Consider the following 14,844-nt stretch of genomic DNA (forward strand, 5'->3'; position numbering starts at 1 on the left):
GAATTCAACCTTGGTGTCTAATTTGATCCTAGTTATTGAATTCCTTTATTGAATTATTACCGAATTCTCTTTATTATTCTTGCCCTAATGTCTTAGTGACAGAACCTTTAATTCCAAAGTAACCCCTAATTCCTTAGTAGATTTAAGATTAGAATTAAGCATTACCGTATAGAAATTCTCTTGTAAATTATTGCTTTGCAACTAATTTAATTGGTTTCATGACCTGCACCTATGTCTAGACTACAAATTCATGAATTTCTCATCTCAAGCATTCGTAAAGTCCACTTCCGTTTCAAAATACAAATCGTAGAACATTTTAATGTTGATCAAGCAATAAAAAGCATTAAGTACAGAGATGAGAAAAATAATTCAATAAACTCATTCATATAACTAGAAATCAAATCATAAAAATAAGGGTTTCATCTTGTTACACTCATCCATAACAAATAGGGTTTATTTACTCATGACAGAAATAAAGATTAGAGAAGAATTACAAGAAGGATTCATGAATGATTCTTGATAAAACTGCTCCAATGATGTTAGAAACGGTCGTCTTTGAGTTTCTATGCTAGGGCACAAGTCTCCCAACTTCCCAATTGTGAAAAAGATCCCTAAAACAGTAAAAATCTGTGTTATTATGGTTGCTGATGCGGGTCGCGCGCCCCAGGCGCGGAAAACGCGCTCCAGCGCGTTTGGGCAGTAGCAGATGTTGGAAAAAAGCTCTTCAGGCGCGCTCTAAGCGCTCAGCATCTGCTGTCCGGCGTATATTGCATGTTTCTCCTCTTTTGAGTCTGAATTTGGTTTCGGTGTCTTCATGAAAGTTGTAGCTATGGATCCTAGATTTCATGTGCACTTGGTTTGACTCCAATTGAACATCTGCAACTCCAGATATGGCTGAAATACTCTACATATGTCATGTTGATTTCTCACCAAAATTCAGCACTACATTAAAACAAAACGCAATGTAAAATTACGACAAATTCCTACTTAATCAACGAAATAAAAACACAAAACATTTTATCAACTCAAAGAACAAAAATCAACAAAATATATCAAATAAATCCTTAATTTAACTAATGATTGAGGATAAATAAGACAAAAATAGTGGGAAAATATGCATATGATGAAGAGTCATCATGTTTCAAAACGAAGAATCTTCTTCGTTTTACAGCACCTAACTTAGATCAACCTTGATCTGTTACAAGCTCTATTTCTTTCCACCCATAAAGCAAATTAATCACATATCCATCTTCATAGGATTTGTTACAATCTATTCAAACTATACTTAAACGATTACAGTTTGAGTTTTACAATAATGATGAGATTGTTTGATAGAATCTGAGATGTCTCAACTCTTTTTTGAGATTCGATTCTTTACAAAGAATTCAGTAAGAAATAACACATTATGATACTAATGTTAAGTAACTGATTCTTCTTTGTGAAAATGAGAATTTCAAGTATGTGAATGTGAATGAATTATGAGACTTGATAGCACTAGAACTTCTACATTTTTCCAGGACATTGGCATTTCTTTTATAGGAATTTGGAGCATTTAATAATGGTCAAAAGAGCTGTTGGTAGTGCTATGTCAGTTTTGACCAAAATCAATATATATGATTAAAAATATTTCAGTTATTGATGTTACAGCTTCGATCTGGAGCCTTGATTGTGTCCAAAATAGTTTGGTGAATGATTATAAACCTCTGCAGAAGTAATGAGATAAAAGTTGAAATTCTGCAGAAAAGAGATTGACTATGAATTTGGTTTTGTCAGTTTGAACTTTCTGGAGATTGATGATCAATCTGGAGAATCAGTTTTGATCATTTTGGATGTGTTCCTGATGTCTTGTACAAATCAAGATTGATTAAACTTTCTTGATAGTTTGGCTGAAGAAGGTTCAGACTATTTCAACTCACTTGATTCGAGACTTTTTATCTTAATGATTCGAAAGCTTTCTTTGACTAAAATGAATCCTACTTGTTCCTTTTCATGTAGTGATGAGCTTAGTATAAAATTCAAAGGCAAAAGATTCGTTGAAATAGTGGAAATTGATTAGTTAAGAGGTTGTGACGATCAGTCTTGATCCTGGAGATCATTCTCCTTTTTGTCCAGAATATTCTTGTTTCTTTATATGTTCAGTTTTTAACTGTTTTCTTTGCTTTGCTTGATTCCTATCTTTGAATTAATTCACTCAAAAGCACAAGTTAAATGAACATAACATTTTAGAATCATAATTAACATTCTTAATTAACCTTTGTTTATTTTCATCAAAACTTTAATTTGAGGGTTTGTCTTAACAATCTCCCGCTCTTTGATGATGACAAACATGTTAATTTAGATTTTAATTCTGATTCTAATATCAATTTTGAAGAGCTTAATAACTTCCCCTCAATTAATGTAGTAAGTGATTTTGAAAGAATTTTAAACATGCATATAATTTTGACATAAGTTGTTTTCATTAATTCAAAAGAGATACAGAACATCAGTTTGCTTTTTAGCATAATTAGAGAATCCTAGATGCAAAAGGGATTAAAAATATAATAAAAAATATCTTTATTCTCCCCTTTTGTCATACAAAAAGAAAGGAGTAGAAAGATCCTAAGACGCGAGTGACGGAGAAGATCCTTCAGAATAGAAGGATTTTCCTGGGTTAGGAACTTGCGGAGGAGGAGGAACAAGATGAAGCGGATATTCCTAGTTTGGGAGCGAGTTGTTCTGTGAGCCATGTTCTCAACAGAGCAGTCTCCTGATATTGTTGAAGCTGACATGCCATTATAGTCTGAAGGGCAGCCAAAATGTCAGAATTGGAAGGTTCAGCCATGCGAGGAGGAGTATGGAGGTGAGTAGACGGTTGAGAGGTGGCAGCAACAACTGTGTTGGATGGAATGGTGGAAACAAAGATAGATGGAATAGTGGCAAAGGAAGTTGCCATGGAGGGTAAAGGATCAGATGGTGTGAAGTGTCTAACAGATGGAGGAGCTTGTTTTTTGTGGGGACACAAAGAGTGAAGACATGGTACTTACATGGTGACTGGTAGTAATGTACCGAAATCATCAGGAGGTGAATGAATTATTTGAGAGTATGAGAGGAAATATGTGGAGGATAATGTGGATGATTGAGGAAAAACGGAGAAAGATGAGGGATTTAGGATTTTTTCTGGAGAACGTTCTCGGTTTGGTGGAGAACGTTCTGGAGCAGTTTCAATTACTGCATCGTCTGAATGATCAAATGTTTGAGGTGAGAATGGGACTGGTATGGTGGTAGTTCTTCTTTCTTGCTGATCGTTTTCTCTTCAGTGAAGTTGGAAAAGAAGAGGTAGTGGGGGTAGGCTGTTCAGGTAACGTTTTGCACATGTGGGAGAGATTTTTTGAGGAAAATTTGGAGATTTTTATGAGGGATTTTTCAATGGAAAGAGGAATGCCAAAGTGCATAAAGATTTTAGTTAATATCATTCCATAAGGAACGATATTTTTGCTTTTACTCTTTAGTTGCAGCGCAGATCATGTGTTGAATGATTACATGAAGAAGATTAAGGCGCTTACAATTTAGGTGGTGATAGATGATTAAAGCATCATTTGCAGAGACATACTTGTGGCTTCCATAGTGAGGAAATAGAGCATGCTGGCTCATGTTGCTGAAGACTTTTGGAAGGGGCTTGAGATATGCAGAGAGGTAGCGAGTAGATCCTTCTTGAAACAAGTCAGAGAGTACTTCAGTTTCTTTGAGGTTCAGAGCCGAGTACCACTTGCTGCCAAAAATGGAAGGTCCTTATGTAGGCAGTAAGAGGGTGGAAGCCAGGATATCAGGAGTCAAACTTATCTCGATTCCCTTAATGTTGGATATGATGAGCGATTTATCAGAGAAGGTTTTGGCATAAGCTCTTACAACATATGGATAGTAATGCTCAGACGTTTGTACAAAAAAGAGGTCCAACCTAGAGCATCAGGATGATGCTGGACATTATCGCCATCGACTATGAGTGTGTCAAATACAAAAAATCTTCTGATTCCAATAGGGCGTTGAACCCATTTGTCTTTGAAAATTTTGGAGTTTTTGGGTGAAATAAGAGGAAATGTGTTTGGTTTTGATTTTTTGGAGGGTGGAGATGGTTTAGATGATTCAAATGTGGATGAAGATGAACGTTTTGGACCGGGAGAATGTTTTGAATTTGGTGAGGGGGAAGATGGATGAACTGGGGAGGTTTATGGGATTGGAGAATGTTGTTGAGGATGTGAAGGACAGGACGATTGAGCAGGAGAACGTTCTCGATGTGAAGAACGTTTTTGTTGTGGAGAAGGAAAGGGAATACGGACTAGAGAACGTTCTTAATGTAGAGAACGTTTTGGAGTTGGGGCTGGGAAATATTTTGGAAACGGAGAATGTTCTGGAGAGGCGGGTTCAGTGGGTTTCAAGTTTTGTTTGGGTGCATGCGTTTTCGTTCTTTGGGAATTTATGAGGTTGTTTCTAGCCAAGAATTATGCAATCGTCATGGTGGTTTTCATTTTCATAAAATGTGGCGTTGGTTTTTTAGATTGAGAGGAAGGTTGAGATGGTTTAGGAAGAGAGGATAAGATTTCATTGATCAATCTCCTTTTCTGATCTGGAGGAGTTGATTGAGAAGGTTTGAATGAGAAAGAAGATTTTGATGGAGTGTTGGGTTGGGTTTTTGCTTTCTCTGTAGCGGTTGTGTGAATGGGAGTATCAGATGAGTCATCAGTCTCGGAATCGGAGATGATGAAGTAGAATGGTTTTACAGTGGTGGTTGTTGAGGTTCCAATCGCTGATTGTACTATCATAGAACGTCTTTTTGGTATCATAGGTTTTTGCAGATGCAGGGGAACTTGAGCGAGATTAGGAGGGGGACATGTGTAGAACGGTGGAAGAACAATGGACAAAGGATTAGGATTGATAGGGTTAGAGTTGTTTTCTGGGGAAGACGAGAGGTTCTCAGAAAAAATGGTATTATAGGAGATATAGGGAGGAGTTGGTCGTGGTGGTGGAGATGGTGAGCGTTGTATTGAGTCAGATGAAGGAGGTGATGAGGATGGCGAGCAAGGATATGCATTCTTTCTTGCAAATTGCTTTGTGTGCGCCATTTTTGTGATTTTGAGAATAATTTTTTGAGTGAGAAAGATTTTAAGAGGAAGATGAGAAGTTGTGAACACTGTTTCTGTTTTTGAGGAAAAGGAAGATGGAGTGGTTTGGATGTCACTCAGAATTTATGATTATGAAGAGACACATGTTGTTTTTGTGTCAGTATTCTTTTGCAGACAAAGAGACACATGCATTAAATGCCAAGATTTCCTTTTTTGGTTTGAGAGGGAAAGTGATGACACAAAGGAGAATGTTGGTTGAAAAAACGGAGACTGGTGTCTGAAAAACGGAGATTGATAAACGTTCTCCGTTTTCTGCAGAAGCGGTTTTTAACCAGAATTTTCTGGATTTTTTGTAATTTTCAGTTTTTCTTTGATCAAATTGAAACTATCCTCGACAATAGGCTCTGTAAAGATGTCAGCAAGTTGATTTTGAGTATCAATGAAGATTAACTCGATATCTTTCTTATTGACATGATCACAAATAAAATGATGTTTTATTTCAATATGTTTTGATCTAGAGTGTTGTATTGGATTTTTAGACAAATTTATTGCACTAGTTTTATCATAGTAAATTAGAATGTTGGAATAACTTACTGAGTAGTATTCAAGTTGATTTTTAATCCAGAGGACTTGTGAGCAATAGTTTGCTGCTGAGACATATTCAGCTTCAGTGGTTGATAAAGCTATTGTGTTTTGTTTTCTGCAAGACCATCTTATCAATGCTTCACCTAAGAACTAACATGCTCCACTTGCACTTTTTCTTTCGATTTTATCTCCAGCATAATCAGTATCACAATACGCTATAAGATCGAAATGCGAACCTTTTCTATACCAAAGACCAAGATTAGTGGTTCCAACAAGATATCTAAAAATCCGTTTTACTGTTGTTAAATGAGTTTCTTTTGGTGTTGATTGAAATCGAGCGCATCGTCCCACTGCAAATACTATATCAGGCCTACTGGCAGTTAAGTAAAGCAAATAGCCAATCATTCCTCGATATTCTTTTTCAGAAACAAATTTACCATTTTCATCTTTTTCTAAAGAAGAGGATGGTTGCATGGGAGTAGACATGATTTTTGATTCATTCATTTTGTATTTGACCAATAGATCTTTAATGTATTTTTCTTGACAAATGAAAATATTGTTTTCATATTGTTTAATTTGTAATCCAAGAAAATACCTTAATTCTCCCATCATGCTCATTTCAAATTCACTTTGCATAAGTTTTGAAAATCTTTCACACATTTTTTCATTTGTTGATCCGAAAATGATATCATCAACATATACTTGAACAATGAGTAAATCATTCTTCTCCATTTTCTTAAATAACGTGGTGTCAATTTTTCCTCTTGAAAATCCATTTTTAATTAAAAATGATCTTAACCGTTCCTATCAAGCTCTTGGTGCTTGTTTTAAACCATATAGAGCTTTGGTAAGTTTGAAAACATGATTTGGTTTTAATTGATTTTCAAAACCTAGAGGTTGTTTCACAAAGACTTGTTCATTTAAGAATCCATTTAAAAACGCATTTTTAACATCCATTTGGAACAATTTAATAAGCTTATGGGATGCATATGCAAGGAGTATACGAATAGCTTATAACCTTGCAACCGGAGCAAAAGTTTCATCGTAATATATACCTTCTTGTTGATTGTATCCTTGAACAACTAATTTTTCTTTGTTTCTGATAACCTTACCTTCTTCATCTAGTTTATTTTAGAAAACCCATCGTGTACCAATGATTGTTTGATCTAGTGGACCAGGTACTAGTGTCTAGACTTCATTTTTCTCGAACTGCATCAGTTCTTCCTTCATGGCTTCAATCTAAGATTGATCAATTATGGCTTCTTTAATTGATTTTGGTTCAATCAAAGATACCATTGCCATGTTGTTTTCGTCATTCTTGAATGATTTTCTTGTTTGAATCCCATCAGCCGTGTCTCCAATGATTTGAGTTTGAGGATGATCTTCAATCGTTCTCCAGTTTTTTGGTGGAGAATGAAACAGAGATTGTTTATCAATCTCTGTTTTCTGCATAATGTCTTGCTACTGTAAACCAATTTGAATTTCTTATTCCTCATCCTTTTTACTTATATCTAAGTCATCAAACTCATCAAATAATATGTGCATAATAATTTCTACAACTTTAGTTCTTAAATTAAATACTCTATATCCTTTAGAATCAGTTGAGTACCCAAGAAAGATTGCTTTATCATATTTTGCATCAAATTTTCCAATGACATCTTTGTTGTTCAAAATGTAACAATAACAACCAAAAATATGAAAGTAAGAAATGTTTGGTTTTCTATTTTTCCAAATTTCATATGGGGTTTTGTTGATGATTTTTCTTATGAATACACGGTTTAAGATATAACAAGAGGTGTTTACGGCTTCAGCCCAAAAGTATCTTTCCACATTAGACTCTTCCAAGATTGTTCTTTCCATTTCTTGTAATGTGCTATTTTTCCGTTCAACAACTCCATTTTGTTGTGGAGTTCTTACACATGATAGATTATGAGAAATACCAAGTTCATCAAAGAAGTTTTTAAAAGAAGTATTTATGAATTCTTCTCTGTGATCACTTCTTACATAAATGATGTTGGATTCTTTTTCATTTTGTACTTTTTTGCAAAATATTTTAAATGCGTCAAATGCATCGTCTTTTTGTTTTAAAAATAATACCCAAGTGAATCTTGAGAAATCATCAACAATAACAAATTCATATTTCATTCCTCCTAGACTTGTTGTTTTGATTGGCCCAAAAAGATTCATGTGAAGTAGTTCAAGAGTTCTGTTTGTGGTTACAAAATCTTTTGAATGAAAACTACTCTTGACTTGCTTTCCTTTTGCACATGCTTCACATATTTTATCTTTATCAAAATTGAGTTTGGATAATCCTCTAACAAGATCTAACTTTGAGATTTTTGAAATTTTTTTCATACTAATATGTCCAGCTCTTTTATGCCATATCCATTTATCTTTATTGATTGACATAAAACAGGATTCATCAGGTAGTTCTTCAAGATATAAAACATATAAATTTTTCTTTCTATTTCTAGAAAACAGAGTTTCTCCAGTTTCAGTTTTTCTGATTTCACATACCTTTGGTTTGAAAATAACTTCACATCCATTGTCACATAGCTGATTTATGCTTAAAACATTGTGTTTTAAACCTTCACCGTTGAACATCAGTTATCTGAGCAGAGTTTGTTTTACCAATAGTTTATTTATCTTTAATTTGAGCTTGGTTGTTGTTCCCAAAAGTAATCGATCCTCCATCCTTCTTGAGCTTGGTTGTTGTTCCCAAACAGTTTTTATCTCCTGTCATTTGTCTTGAACAGCCAGTACCCAAGAACCAAGGCTTTCTCTTTATATTTGGAAATCCAACCTGAATACGATGTTATCTCAACCTTAGGTACCCATTTTGTTTTGGGTCCTCGAGAGTTAGTTTTGAAAATTTCTTTCTTCTTAAGATAACATATCGATTTTTCATGACCAATTTTGAGACAATGTGAACATTTAATTGTTGATATTGGAAATGATTTCATAGTCTAGGTTTCAAAAGGTTTTAAACTTGATTTTGAAGTAGTTCCAGATCGTTTTCCTTTTTCCAGATTTTCTGGAGAAAGTTCAGCTTCTGTTTTGGAACGTTCTCCGTTTTGAAAGTAGCCTGGAGAATATTCTCCTTTTTGCAGATTTTTCAGCACTGGTTTAGCAAAACTATCTTCTCTTTCAATAAACTTTTTTCCTTTACTCTTTTCATCTCTTTTTCTAAAATAACAAGCAAATTCCGGATGTCCAAGTTTTTTTACAGTATGAGCATCTAGTTTTACATTTTTCTTCTTTACTTTCTGGAACAAAATTTTTTTCATACATTTTTGTTTTTTGAGTTTGAGATCAGCTTTATCGAAGATTTCTATTTGAGATCCCATGATTTTTTAAAAAGTTTCAGTGGCTTGAATAAGCACAAAATTTTTTTCATACATTTTTGTTTTTTGAAGTTGATTTTCAGTTTTAAGGAGAACGTTCTCCGTTTTCTTTGCAGAACATTCTTGATTATTTTGATTTTCCAAGTTTTGTTGTTGTGTTTCTTTTAGCTCTTGAATAATATTGTTGAGAACATTATTCCTAGCTTGACTTTTTTATTTTCTGTATGAAATTGTTCTATCGACGAACTACATTTTCGAATAAGAAGATTTGAATCATTTTACAAGTTATCAAATTATTTTCCCATTTGTTCACATACATAACAAGGTTCAAATTCAATTACTTCATCTTCTTATGTTTTTTCCATCAAGCATATGTTGGCTTCCTCATCTTCTTCAGATTCTGATTCTTCTGAATCATTCCATGTTGCCATCATTGATTTCTTTTTTAAAGGAAATTGTTTTGGTTGTTTCTTGTTTAATGGACATTCTGATTTGTAATGTCCTAATTTATTACATCCAAAGCATGTAACTTGGCTTTTGTCTACTTCTGTTTTGGGATTTTTGTTTTGAAATCCCTTTTTGATATGATCTCTTCTTCTCATCATTCTCTGTATTCTTCTGGTGAGAAGAGCAATTTCATCAGCTTCTTCTGGTTCTTCCTCTGTTTGTACTATGATGTTTTCTTGAGATGCTTTTAGTGCTATTGTCTTTCCCTTCTTGACTGGTTTGTTTTCTTGTAGAAATATTTCATGTGCTCTTAAGGTTCCAATTAATTCTTCCAGGGGAAGTGATTCAAGATTCTTGGCTTGGCTTATAGCTGTTACCATTGGTCACCATATGATTGGAAGACACCTCATGATTTTTCTTGCTTTTTCTTGTATTGTGTAAGCTTTGCCAAGAGAACGCATTTCATTTACTATTGTTGTGAACCTTGAGTACATTTCATCAATAGTTTCTCCTTCTTGCATTTCAAACAGTTCGAATTTCCTTATGCCAGTGTATATCCTTGTTTCTTTGATATGGTTTGTTCCTTCATGATGAGTTTGCAGTGTATCCCACACTTCTTTTACAGTTGTGCACTCATCTACTCTTTCAATTCTCTTCCCTGCTTAAGGCACATGATAAGAATAATTGAGCTTTAGAGTTTAGGAGTACCTTAATTTTATCATCAGTTGTCTAGTCTGCTTCTTTCTTCGCAGCAGAGGTTGAGTCATTTTGATCAACTCTTGGTATGAAATCTCCATCTGTAATGATGTGCCACATCCATGTATCTTGAGATTTCAAAAACATGTGCATCTTATTTTTCCAAAAATAGTAATCAGATCCATCAAAGAACGGTGGTCTGTTTGAAGATCCTCCTTCAACAATGTATTTGGCTTTCGACATCTTTTCTTCTACATCTTTTCTCTAACACTTGTTAGGTGTTTTTAATCTTTCTAGAGACCTTGCTCTGATGCCAATTGAACTAGTAATATTGATTTACAAGGAATGGGGTTTGAATTGTAAATGTATCTATTTAAAAATTCCTAAAATTTACTTCAGATTTAACTCAAGAATGATCTTGCTTAAGAAAATAGAAAATGGAGAACATTCTTGGCTTTTACCAGAAAACGGAGAACGTTCTTAGTTAGCTTAGAAACAGAAATTCAGTTTATGTTTTATCTCAGTTAATCAATCAAGCTTAATAAATAAAGAGATAAGAGAAAGAATACCACACAAAGATGTATCTTGGTTCACCCAACTAGGGCTACGTCGAGTCCTCACAACTGTGAGATTTTCCACTAAGTGTTTCAAAATAAAGAACCTTCTTGGTTTTACAACACCTAGCTTAGATCAACCTTGATCTGTTACAAGCTCTATTTCTTTCCACCCATAAAGCAAATTAATCACCTATCAATCTTGATAGGATTTGTTACAATCTATTCAAACTATACTTAAACTCTTATAGTTTTAGTTTTCGAATAATGATGAGATTGTTTACTAGAATCTAAGATGTCTCAACTATTATTTGAGATTCGGTTCTTTACAAAGAATTCAGTAAGAAATAACACAATATGATATAAATGTTCAGTAACTGATTCTTCTTTTTGAAAATGAGAGTTTCAAGTATGTGAATGTGAATGATTTATGAGACTTGATAGCACTTGAACATCTACATTTTTCCTGAACATTGGCCTTTCTTTTATAGGCGTTTGGAGCATTTAATAATGGTCAGAAGAGCTGTTGGTGGTACTTTGTCACGTTTGACTAAAACCAATATATATAATTAAAATTATTCCAACCTTTGAACATTTTAAATCTTGTTTGACTGATGTTGTTACAATCGTCCTTGATCAATTTGTCTTTGTGTTTAATGATCCTTGAAGCTTCATATGTAATTATTGATGTTACAACTTCGATCTGGGTCTTTGATTCTGACCAAAACAGTTTGGTGAATGATTATAAACCTCTGCAGAAGTAAGGAGATCAATGCTGAAATTCTGCATAAACGGAGATTGATTATCGATCTGGTTTTGTCAGTTTGAACTTTCTGGAGATTAATGATCAATATGGAGAATCAATTTTGATCATTCTGGATGTCTTCCTGATGTCTCGTACAGATCAAGACTTATTAAACTTTCTTGACAGTTTGGTTGAAGAAGATTTAGACTGTTTCAACTAGCTTGATTCGAGACTTTTTATCTTAATGATTCAAAAGCTTTCTTTGACTGAAATGGATCCTACTTGTTCCTTGCCATTTAATGATGAACTTAGTATAAAATTGAGAGGCAAAAGCTTCGATGAAATAGTGGAGATTGATTGGTGAAGAGGCTATGACGATCAGTCTTCATTCTGGAGATCATTCTTCGTTTTGTCTAGAATATTCTTGTTTCTTTATATGTTCAGTTTTTAACTGTTTTCTTTGCTTTGCTTGATTCCTATCTTTGAATTAATTCACTCAAAAGCACAAGTTAAATGAACATAACATTTTAGAATCATAATTAACATTCTTAATTAACCTTTGTTTATTTTCATCAAAACTTTAATTTGAGAGTTTGTCTTAACATAAATGTCATTTTTTTAAGTCACACCATATTGTTTAATGATCATACATTTGAGATACAATTATTGTACCACGAGATCTTCATGCATTGTGTGACTTAAATAAACACACAAAAATGACACGTCATCAAATTTTGGACCAAAATTTTGTTTTGGGACCAAAACTGGAGATAAATAAAATAGAGGAACTATTTTCGTGATTCAGCTAAAATAAGGGGACTAAAACTGCAATTAAACCTAAATTTTATCTTTATAAATGTTTATACAGTTGAACTAATCAATTTTCATTATTAGTGTACTTCTGAAATAAATTTGTGTAGATGATTATGAAATCATATATTAGGAATATTTTACCACTCAACACTATAATTAAATAGTTGTTGACAACGGTCACATTTTAATTTCAGATAAAAATTTAAAAATATCACGTTAATTTAGAAAAAATTAAATATATTGTAGTCATATAATTTTGATAATATCTTATTAAATTGACGATATAATTTACCTTTTTGAATGATAGTATAATTTTTGTTATTAGAATTTTGTTTAGATGAGTTGGGCTTATCATGAATCAAATAAAACATTTGATAACATACATATAACATAAATATAATTTGGTCGAACATTGTTAAATAGTCTTACAATTGGGGTTATGCAAATAACTAAAGTATTTGGAAGATAAGAAGGGAGAGTTTGACACTTTTTCACTTTTTATTTTATTTTTAGGGGTGTGAATTAAACTCAATATTTCGGAGTTTATGACATTAACACAATGTACACCAAACACTTGCGACACACTTTGTTGCTATGGTGGCTAGAGTTAAAAAATATTTATACTCAAATGGACACATTAAATCCAAACCTACTTTTTTATATTTGTGAAAGTAAAAAAGAGCACATATATTTTAGAGATAGATAGTAAATTTTTCAATACAGACACAATTTTTATTACAAGTTTATCTTTAGTAACTAGTTATTTTTCAAATGTAATTTTTTTTTATCTTTTTAATAACAAACTAATTAAAATTATATGTAATTAATTATATATAATTAATTAATTAAACACAATAAAAATAAAAGAAAAGAAATGGAACTTCAATTTTTATGTTCTCCACTCGTTCATTTCTAATTTAAGATGATGGAATTGCAGAGATACAATAAAAATTGTAGAGGATTTATAACAATAACTATAAAATTGCAAGAATATAAATAATAATGAGTAGTAAATGTGCATAACTAAGTGATAAAGTTGTAACAAGAAAAAATAACAAATCAAAATGGAGAAGACAAAAATAAAAAGGCGTCACCCTCTTTTTTTATGAAGAATAAAAATGGTCACCCTCTTATTTTTATGAAGAATAAAAATGATAAATTTTAAGTGAATAATTGCCACAAAGAAATTTGATTTTTTGGTGAGGTAAAAAAGATGGTCAATTTCACTACAAAAAAGTGTTTTACTCTAAAAAATACGTAAAGTATAATTTTTCAACAAAATTTAAATATTTTATTTATAAATTTTGTACATACATATACAAAAAGGGGATAATTTAGTGATTGTACGAGAAAAAGAAAAATTACAATAACTAGCATTAGTCTTGGTTGCAATTGTAAAACCCTCTTTTTATTGGTCTTGTCTCCTCTTAATGTCTTGTCTCTTATTTATAAATGGAGGTTAAAACCACTAAAGAGACTCCAATCAACCCTTAAATAATTCAAGATCGATTGCTTCTTTTGACACCTTAAACTCTAATTAATTTTTTTTTTCCTTCAATTTTTAAAACTATGAATTTCCTAATATAATTAAATATACAAACTTCCTATATATATATATATATATATATATATATATATATATATATTTTAAAGTAAAGAGTATCACGTATTCATAAACACGTCAAATAGATCTAAAGGTTCCATCAAACTTAACAACTTGAAATCACGATCTCAGACAACAAAATCCTTTTTGAAGTACACATGCATATGTTTAATATTAAGTGCAAATGTAGTCTCAACCCGATGTCACTATTAGAGCGGAAATTTCCAAAATAAAAAATGCTCAAAATAACATGAACGCAATGCATATAATAAGAGTCTTCAAGACACGATGGCTTCCGCCTCTCTGATGGTACTAGTCATCACCTGCAGCTTACAACTTGTCTGCGTCCATCGCAAACGCCAAACACAAACAACAAGGAGCTAGTTTCGAAATTATGTAACAGTATCAAATACACGAGCAGAACATGCAATTAGTCAAAACAACACAAATAAAGAGAACATTCAAGAACATAATATTGGAGGTTAATCTAATTCAATCACAATAAAACAGTTACAAGGACGAAGTGTTATGCATGTCTTATACTCTATACTTCATCATTTGGTACCATTCTACTCTGAAGTACTTGGTTATGACGCCTGATATTATGTCACTACAAGAGTGGACGGACAATTCATGAATGGCCAATAGAAGTACTTGGTTATGTTGCACGGTAGTTCCCGACCTTAGGAAATAACCCACTAATCCACTTAGCAATTCCCCACTAGATGTACCCCCAATGTATATCAGTCTTAGCTTACAGTTCGATTGTAGCCCTCAACGATTAGGCTCATTCAATTGTACTTCCCCGAATCACTAGATTTGTCAGACCCTCCCTATATGATGACAAAATAATTCTAACTCCAAAATCTACAACACATATCTTACACTTACTCGACCATCAAAAATCAATTAGTTTCAGTTTGACTTCACAATATTCATCATTATATATTTATATCAATCA

At 32.8% G+C, this 14,844-nt stretch overlaps 1 pseudogene; it reads right to left on the reverse strand.

Annotated features, from left to right (window-relative positions):
- Positions 1–9,318: 9,318 nt before the first annotated feature.
- LOC140919096 (uncharacterized) lies at positions 9,319–10,411 on the reverse strand (annotated as a pseudogene).
- Positions 10,412–14,844: the final 4,433 nt, after the last annotated feature.

The sequence above is a fragment of the Cicer arietinum genome, chromosome 8, assembly GCF_000331145.2.
Source record: "Cicer arietinum cultivar CDC Frontier isolate Library 1 chromosome 8, Cicar.CDCFrontier_v2.0, whole genome shotgun sequence".
Taxonomy (NCBI): domain Eukaryota; kingdom Viridiplantae; phylum Streptophyta; class Magnoliopsida; order Fabales; family Fabaceae; genus Cicer; species Cicer arietinum.